The sequence below is a fragment of the Argopecten irradians genome, chromosome 5 (assembly GCF_041381155.1).
Source record: "Argopecten irradians isolate NY chromosome 5, Ai_NY, whole genome shotgun sequence".
In the NCBI taxonomy this organism is placed as follows: Eukaryota; Metazoa; Mollusca; class Bivalvia; order Pectinida; family Pectinidae; genus Argopecten; species Argopecten irradians.
In genome coordinates, this window is record NC_091138.1 from 29,598,407 (window position 1) to 29,608,020 (window position 9,614).

General features: G+C 34.7%; 1 protein-coding gene across 1 annotated transcript in view; it reads right to left on the bottom strand.

The window, feature by feature from the left end:
* The window catches only part of LOC138323473 (monocyte to macrophage differentiation factor-like), an 18,503-nt gene extending 15,152 nt beyond the window's left edge, over positions 1-3,351 (bottom strand). The window contains exon 1 of the mRNA XM_069268117.1: positions 3,039-3,351. The gene's annotated coding sequence lies outside the window, so the exon portion shown is untranslated. The remainder of the gene's footprint in view (positions 1-3,038) is intronic.
* Positions 3,352-9,614: the final 6,263 nt, after the last annotated feature.

The following is a 9,614-nucleotide window of genomic DNA, read 5'->3' on the forward strand; positions in this document are numbered from 1 at the left end:
TTTAATACATGTGTGTGGTTCTATCACAACAAAATCTTTTGTACATAGATTTTATATGAGAATGGACACTTTTTGAGTACAATGATTCACAGTTACATTAGTATCTTTCCTTGAAATTGGAATGTGGTGGGACAAATCTTTTATGTGTTAAATAGCATATGTGTTAATAGAACATAAAAACAAAACTAAAAGATACATGTTTACCCATTCAAATGCAATAAATTTGAATTGAATATGTAATCAACATGAAAGTACCTAACTAATTTTCAACATGAATGTAAATCTAGAATTACAGGTAAAGTCTGTGGTACAGATATACTGTCAGTGTTACAATGGGTCAAAAGTGACTAAAACATCTTTGTTATCTTTCAACAATCAAAACTCAAGGTCACTATTTATAGATAGGTGTAAACTGTATCAAACTCAAGGTCACCATGTATATATAGATGTAAAATGTATCAATGTCACCTGCAGGGTCACCTTCTAAAGATTGCATATTCTGATACACTAATTTCAGTAAACTATCTATACATGCAATATTCCAGACTTTTTCATGTTTACGTATATAAATCAATTATACATTAATGTACGGTACCTTTCTTGTTCTTACATCTTACCAATGCACCTTGAACAATAAGCTGCATGATACCTACCTGTACAACATACGACAGCGTTGACCGAGTCAAAAACAGTGTATAGCAGGACAGTATTGACAGGTAGTAAATAAATCATACACTACTTTATGCCCTCATATACCTATATAACACTACTTTATGCCCTCATATACTTATATATAGATACAATTGTAATCGCATGCATACATAGATAAATACATAGTGTCATACAGTGGTACCATTTGCTACCGTATTCACCATAATTATGCTCCATCAAATTATCAATAAGCCCTCCTCCTTGATATATCAAAGTTATATAAACAGCCCTTCTAATTATATTTAACTAAGTTGAATTAGCAACCTAGGCTGTGTGGAACAATTTTTTTTATAGAATTTCTTTCCTTTCTTGGTAAATCGATGTCTAAGTCACAGCTGATTTTTTTACCATTAAATAAAGTTCAAAATCATATTATGGATGTCTATGTCACATAAGCAGTGCAGTCATGTGATTAATTAAGAATCAATCGATTATCTGACCACAATTTATGCTTGGTGGGGTGTGTTTGTTGTGTGTCTCTGGTACCTTGCTTCAGTGAGATAGCACTATATAAAAGGACAAGACTCCCACTAAAACAAGGAGACACACTTCAAAAATATTCAACATAACGCTGTTTTAACAAAGCCTGCAAAAACATACCCAGGTAGATATTCACACATGCAATATATTGCATTCTGGGAAGGCCATCATTAAATGACCTGACCGTTAATAGGACATTACGTCTAATCGACCAACCAACTTTTAATGACCTTATATTTAGACAAAACACATTCAGATCAATATTCATACATGTTATCCTATTGGGAGCCCATTTGCAAACAAATTTTCTGGTATATTTGTTTGATAACAATTAATTGAATATTAGCTTTCATGGTACACACAATCCTATCATCAAATTGAGCAACAACAACAACAAAATTGACCCTAAATATCTCAAGACCTTGAACCAGTACACTGCATATACTGTGATAGTGGCTAACCATTTACTTAGCAATTAAAAGGGGCAGATTCCTCTGATTAATATAAATGGACATTATTTTTTGTTACAATAATTTAAGTGTTGATATTCTAGCTGACATCATCCTCGATATTCCAGAACCCAGGTTACGTTCACTTTATCTTGATATACATCCCTGGACTGTCAAAGCAAAACTGATGGCTTTGTATGCGATCACAATTCACAAATTAGATACGTAGCGGGATTGGAGTGGGTCGATCATCAGTTACCAGGTAGCTCAGTTGGTAGAGTGTTCCAAGGGTCCCGGGTTCAAATCCCAGTCTGGCCGCTACATTTTCTCCTCATCTGTTACAGAATTGGCACCCAACTATATAACCCACGGAGGTGTTTGGAAGGGTCTCATATGTCTTAGAGAGTGAAGACTTCGAGAAAGGAGGGAGAATTGTAGCGGATTGGACTGGGTTGATCTTCGGTGACCAGGTAGCTCAGTCGGTAGAACACTTGGCTAGTGTTCGGAGGGTCCCGGGTTCAAATCCCAGTCTGGCCGCTACATTTACTCCTCTGTTGTCACAGATGTAGGTTGTCTAGTCTGAGGTCCTTTGATGTACTACATCAAAAGAACTGAATAATGGTACAATGGTTGAATTGACAGTGTGGTTTTCAAGTTGGGTGTCACTATCTATACATAATCTGTAATTAGTCTTTTTTGCTCCTGGACTGCTTTTAGATTTGCGATGACGTATAACGTACAAGGGTGGATATGTAACCCACTGGAGTAATGAGGATGAGCTGACATGAAAACCATCAAAGCAGTTTATATTAATCAAGATTCCGTTGCTATCAATTTTGTAACGTACATGTATAAGCTTAAACAACTTTCAACATTCAACATGATTAGAAAATGCTTATCATTGTTCTCAGTTTCCAAATGCTAGGTGGATAGTCTATTGTGAATAGCAGAGTTATCGATTCCTTCCTTTGAGTTTTTACTTCAAATAGATATACAAAATCCATATTTCTTCTATGGTTGTAGACACATACTACTGGGTTGTACAAAGTACAATTGTCGTAAAATTCATAATCATGTACAAGTTTTTAAGGAGCAGGTGTAATTATGTCTCATACATGGTTCCTAAATTAAAACACTTTGCAAATTCTTGATCGCTTTTGTGGTATCGTCTATTGTCTTTATCTAGGTCTGTGTGGATGAATATATTTAAACAAGCCATACACTATTGTCTACATAACTTTACTAACAGGAGCTGTCAAATGCGAACAGGTTGGCAATGCCAATGTGTTTATGTTTAATCGGTTTGCAAGCAATGTTATATCCGTGTAACCAATCAATATTTTAACTCATATTTTGTTTAATTAATTTTGTTCATTAGCATAAGATTAAGATACTTACACCACTTCTTCCTGGTGGACAAAACTGTTTCTAGGTAAAGTATTTCCACTCATTTGCCCACTTCAATCTTCAATGTCAATCAAACTGCCTTAGGACACAGTTCATAGCAATCAAGCGTTTCGTTGACATTTCGCCAATCTAACTATAGAGGTCGGAGCCGGAACCTGAGCCGGATACACAGATAACGTGTACTGCAGTGCTAGTCTGGCAGAATGTCTGAATGGTGTAAAAATGTGGGATTTGTAGTAAAAGCGGGATTTTTTTTACATGATGGAAGGTGCTCACATGCTGATCAATTTCAGATATGGGGGCCAAATGAAATAATTCAAGATGGCCGCCAAATCCAAGATGGCCACCATTTTTGATAAAATAATGATACTGTATAGGTATATTTTATCATTATAAATTATATAAATTTATACAAAAAATGTAGTAAATGCTTTTGCAATCTTCTCATTTTTTCTTGAACACTTTCTTTTTCATTTTTGATCATTTTATAAAAGCAACATCGACTTGTTTTTAGATATGGCTGACTATAATAAATATACTGTACTTGGATGACACAAAATACATGAATTACATCAAATTGGCATAAAAGCACTATTTTGCATGATCATTTAAATAATATAAGTAGAAAAACAGAAAAATACAGCAAAAACCACCAGTTAGAATAATCAAGATTGATAAAACATAGATTTTATGATACGGTCAAAATCAACCGGGCATTTTTTCATACTATACTTTAACGAAAACAATGCAGGATGAGCTGAATGCTGTTCGTGGAAAAAATTGAAGTAATGAAAACCAATTATATAAGTCTCGTTTCGACATAGATCAAAAACGTTTAGTGATGTTCAAATACGATTTATCAATATCTGTAGCATGTGGTCTGTAGCAAATTTTGTCAAAAAATTACATTTCTATTTTTAGTAGATTTTTTTACACAGCGATTTTCAGAAATGGCCCATTTGGCAGCCATTTTGAAATTGTGTCTTTTTGTCTTTTAGTAGAGCCACTGTTTTCTCATTTTTTACTTAAATTGTTACTTAAATTGTTTTTACATAAATCATCACCGCGTCAGCATTTTCAGCTGTATCGAGTTAATTTTTGCTGTAAATCTTCACTGGGTTCATGTTAATTAAAATATTGAACATTAATATGTGAAATGATACACTTTTGTTACTTTATTTCTACATTTAATGGTAATTTGAGCACTTTTATTTTTTAGTCAAAAATATTGAAAAATAACAAGTATTCAAATGGGGCAAAAAAGTAATAAGCACACGGACCCCCCCATTTTTCTGCCTGATTTAGAAAGAACAACCCTTTCCCTATTGATATGCAAACTATTGACAAAAGTTTAACACCAGAACTTTTTCTATAAAGGGTTTAATTTGACAAAAATGGGTGAAAATGGTGCATGTTGGTGCTAAGAATTAAGGGGTAGGGGTAGCATATGTTGTTATTTTGAGAAAAAATATGACTCTTATTAATCATAACTGGTATATTGTTAATGAAGACTACTTGAAAATAAATTCTACAAACATCCATACATATCAAACACCTCATTAGGGAATTATGGCTTTAAATTCTAGTGTATGTGGTCAAAACGGCTAAATTCCAATAAAATCCACTATTTTGTCATTTTGGTATCTTTGAGTGACAATAGCTCAAAAACGAGCACACGGACAAATGTTTTTTCTTCCATTTTCTTTCATGGTATGAACTCCTATTTACAAAAATTTATATGAGAAAAAAAGTTTAATACAAGAAAGTTTTGACTTCTCAGAGGAGTACATCCTTAAATATCCATATTTCATAGAATATTATTTGAACAAAACATTAATGAAAAATCTGTTGTTAATATCTTGTCATATTTAAAAAAAAAAAAAAAAAAAAAAACTACTTTTGCTCTGTTATTCGGTGTCAGGTCAAGTTTCAAACAGGAAGTTCCGGGAATAGTTAAGAATAACAATATTTCATGGTTTGTATATGCATTGATTTGTTATGTTTTCAGTGATAAAATTAATCTGTGATGTGCAGGAAAGAGTCATGTGCAGTTAAAAACAAAAGCATTTTCAATTGTTGATTCCCATTCAGGAACATTCATTAAACAACCAACAAAGCACATTGACTGGGATTAAATATTGCTTATGTCAGCAAACAACGAAAGATCCGCTAAGATGTCTCATAAACACACACAAAAAAAGAAAGATATAGAGACAGACATGGCTACAAGACAAATTGCAGAACATATAAAGGCATTCCTCTAGCTCAACTCTTGGCCAGAAAACATCCTATTGATAGGCTTACAGAGGGAGATAGTATAGAGAGCAACCTAACAAGACATAGTGCTAAATATCTCAAAAATTGCAGGGACTAGCTCAACAGTACAAAGCTTCAACGAATTCGAAAAAGATTCAGTGATGAAAATGATCAGGAAAACAACCCCAGATAGTGACTATATCTAGAGTCAACATACCATTTGAACTGCTTGACAACTTTCTATCGAAAAGCAAAACAGTCAAATATATTAAGAAAGTAGATGTTACCATAAATAGGATCCATGGCATTGCCTTAGCAGAACTTGTTTCTTTTATAAAAAATGCTCCAGCAGAAAGCAATGATCTTGCTCCCGTGTTTAAGTTACCAGACCTTACCTCCATATATACTTCACGACTTAAGCAACTCGGTTGTGATAAGGAAAGGCGCAACCATTCTACTGATTTAAAGAACATAATTCTAGATCACTTTCCTTCTATGCAGACTCACAAACACGGTAGAGAAGTTTCCAACACAGATATTGGAGATGCACTACACATAGCATGTTGGAATAACTTTGATGAAGAGGTCATAATTCTATCAATGACAGCCAATATCATTCGAGGAGATGTTAAGAAGTTGGAGAATATGGAAAACAAATCGTTCACATGGGAATTTCAAATGAATTGCCAAGAAAAATATGTACCACAATCCCTCTTGGCATTAGCTTCGATGATTCTCGAAGGATCAAATATAAAAAAAATCAAGCAAGTAATAGTTCATAAGCTGCACTCAGTATAGCACAACTATTGCTTTTCAACCTTTCCATCCGCCGTCGCAAGGGATCAACTGCCCTTTTCCACTTAGCAGAAAGGCAACCACCATTACCAGTGAAAAAGAGGATTAATTGTAACGCTTTTTAGGATGGGCATCTCAGTTTCATACGACAGAATATTTGCTTTCTCTACTGGGATTGGAAATGCTGTGTGCGATAGGTTTGAAGAAGAAGAAATAGTATGTCCTCCGAAGCTTCGCAAAGACCTATTCACTACTTGAGCAGTTGACAACATAGACCATAACCCATCTTCTACCACCGCTCATACGTCTTCTCCGAACTTTTAACTTCCCGAAGATAACACAAAGAAAAATAAAATAGGCTTGCAATAAATTTAAAATTTTGGAAAATTATGTAAAGTAAGTAATGATTATGTTCTCGAATAAAACACAAAATTAACAGTTTTAAAAAGAAAAGAAAAAAGTTGGTACAAACAGATGTAGACTACGACAGAAACATGAACAATTTAATTATGAGGTACCTTCTTATCCCTACTATTTAAATCTCTTACTACATGAAACATTTAGTATTTCTTTTCAAATTTGATTCTTATTTTAATTTATAATGAATTTTGAAATCTAAGGTGGCCGTTTAAATTAAAGTTGTTTCCATATTTTACTCTGTAAGTGATCGAGCAAAAAATCAAATTAAGACTTTTGAAATGTTGATACATATGACATGCCTTGAATGATATTGGAATAAATTCCTAAATTGCAACTCTATATGCATCTTTGCTAGCCAAGTCATCTGATTACGTAATCAGAGGCCTTTTCTAGCGAAGATGCTCTACAGGCGTCATCAGATGATCATCTTTATCGGGGATTTTTTTAATCGACTCCTCAACTGGAATATCTTCAAAGTCGCAAGTCAACAGCGATTGTCCAAATCACTGCCCATTTGCAGATAACACCCAACTCATACCTTGTCACTTCTGCTGCGATCTTTCGTGTGCCTTCTTTCCTGTTTGTGGCAGTAAATCCTCAGGTGATTTCTGATCATTACCCATTACTTCCAATGCTGGCAATAGCTTTTAAGTTGAACGTTCAGGAAACAGGAACACCCGTTCCTACATTTTAGGGTTTTGATATCTTCTACCAAACCTTAATACTTCGTCTTCCTCCATTCAAATCCTTCCTCACAGTGTAACTCCTATGGAATTGTTAAGTCATCCATAACCACTTAAAACATCTAGACACACATTTCATCACCTTATGGTGTCCAAGAATGCAATCCACCTTATTTCTCATGTGTATGTATGAATTCCTTCTTTAGATCATACAGACGTCTGTCATCCCTATTTGCCTTTAACAAAGTTGATAAAACTATTTTCTTTTAGTGGCTAGGGCTTCTTTGCATTTTCTCTTTTCAAGATGTCTACCAATTTACTTAGCATCTTCTCAGTGCAACTGCTATACCTTCATTAAGGAGCTGGGGTTGTAGAACGCGCAAGAGTTTCTGGTGGCACAATCAGCAGCCTGCAATATCATTGAGTGGCACAATCAGCAGCCTGCAATATCATTCCCACTTTTTGTCATAAAATGTATATCGACGGCTATCAGAACTAAATTCGGTAAGTTTCCAGATGACCAATATATGACTAAATTAGTTTGCTGTCTATGTGGTCCTAATCTTGTTTATACTCTCTATTATCTTCATTGTTTGCATATAGTTTGAAGGCTTACTGTTCTTCTGTTCTCCATCGCTGCAATTTATTTTCACCTGGTCCTTAGTGCTGCGTGCATGTTTTACTGATGGTGGCTATATGTTCTTAGTTAGTGGATTTAGTGTACATATACTGCACCACTAGCATAGTGCTTCATATCTGTTCTTAATTCAACACATCATCTGTCTTGTCTTCGCCATCTTCATCTTCTAAGTCAGTAATGAGATTGAGAGTTCTACGGAGGCTCAGCTAACATTTGTAAAGTTTTGACATAGAGGTACTCGTGGCTATCTTTGCAAGGACTTGTTGTTTGTGGTCAATTCTAGTGCCACTACTGTGAAATTGATAGACGTATAAAGGGTAATGTCAGATGAGGTAGACATCCAATCCAAGCTTCAAATGGCGGCAAAACCTTGCTATGAACTTACTCTCGAAGTCCTGCCTGAAGTGGTGTCTCCTGATGTTGTTGTTTATCTTATTGTCAACAATAGAGAAAATATCTTCCCCTGAATCTACATTAAAATTCTTGAGATAGAATTGACGGCCGGGCATGAACGTGGTTATTCAATATAACTGCGCCTATCTCGTCCATGAAGCCTCCTTTGGAAGACGAATTCCAAATGATATCCTTGCATTTAGTACTTCTGTTTGCAGGTCTGATATTGGATAACTGCCAAAGTGATTTCGTTAAGATAGTTCCTGATAATTCCCTTGCAGTGGTCAGGAATAGGAATAGGAGATATCATCCATATGCATTAAATAGTTGCAGCCTTCTTGCTATAGCCAAAATATATTCGTTATCCGTGATGAATTTTATTATCTTACATTCCTCATTCAAAAAAGAGATGCTCCTCGATTGGTTTTTGTTGTCTACAATTAGTATCTTTCGGAAGCACCTCCTCTGCTCTCTACAGTTTATCAGATATCCTATCTTTCTTCCAAATGACATTAATTATGAGTCTCTACAGTATCCTTTATAACGTGTTGGCACATCTTGCATTTGTGCACAGTGTAAGGCATACAAATATGTCATTTGCTGATGTAATGTATATCTCCTTCGAATTCAGGATAGGTTATTTCCAATTACAGGATATTGACGATTTCGCAGAGCAACTTGTGATTTTTCTCTAATTAAATATGAACTTACATTATGTGTTAGAAAGTCTCTGCCAAAGCCTCTTTTTAGAGTTATAAGCATTAACACTGCGTTCTTGTATCAGTGTTCTTTCCATCGTGTAACATTTGATTCTGGAACTATGCGATGTAATATTATCTTTTAGGCATGAAAATAGATGTTAAATATGAATGTTTTCAAGCTATAGTGTAGACTGAAAGAGTTAGTTAAACCTGTCCGAAAGAAAGGATGGCTTGGTTAATAGTTTACTAATAACCGTACCAGAAAGTCAACCACGGTGTGTGTGTAAGGACGACGTCGGGGATCATAAACAACCCGCTTTATGGAAATTATCATTTGTATTTAATTTATCTATTCAGATTGGCTCAGAGAATAATGCTAAGTGTAATATTTACAGAAGTTAGTAATATTTGGGACTCAAATTTTAAAGTAATGTTTCAAAAATTACCACCCGTTCTGGGTAATTTAATTATGTACCTTTTATTTAATGCTGTCGAACTTCTTGAATTTCAGATTGGCGGTCATTTTGAAAGTTAAATAAGAATCGATTTTTTGTTTGTTTCAAACGCTACAAAATATAATTGCTCACTGTATTTTCATGTGCTTTATTTGCCGAGTCAGCTTTGGTGGCCATCTTGAAATACAAAATGCCAGTCTTTCTACATGAAGTTAAATACTACC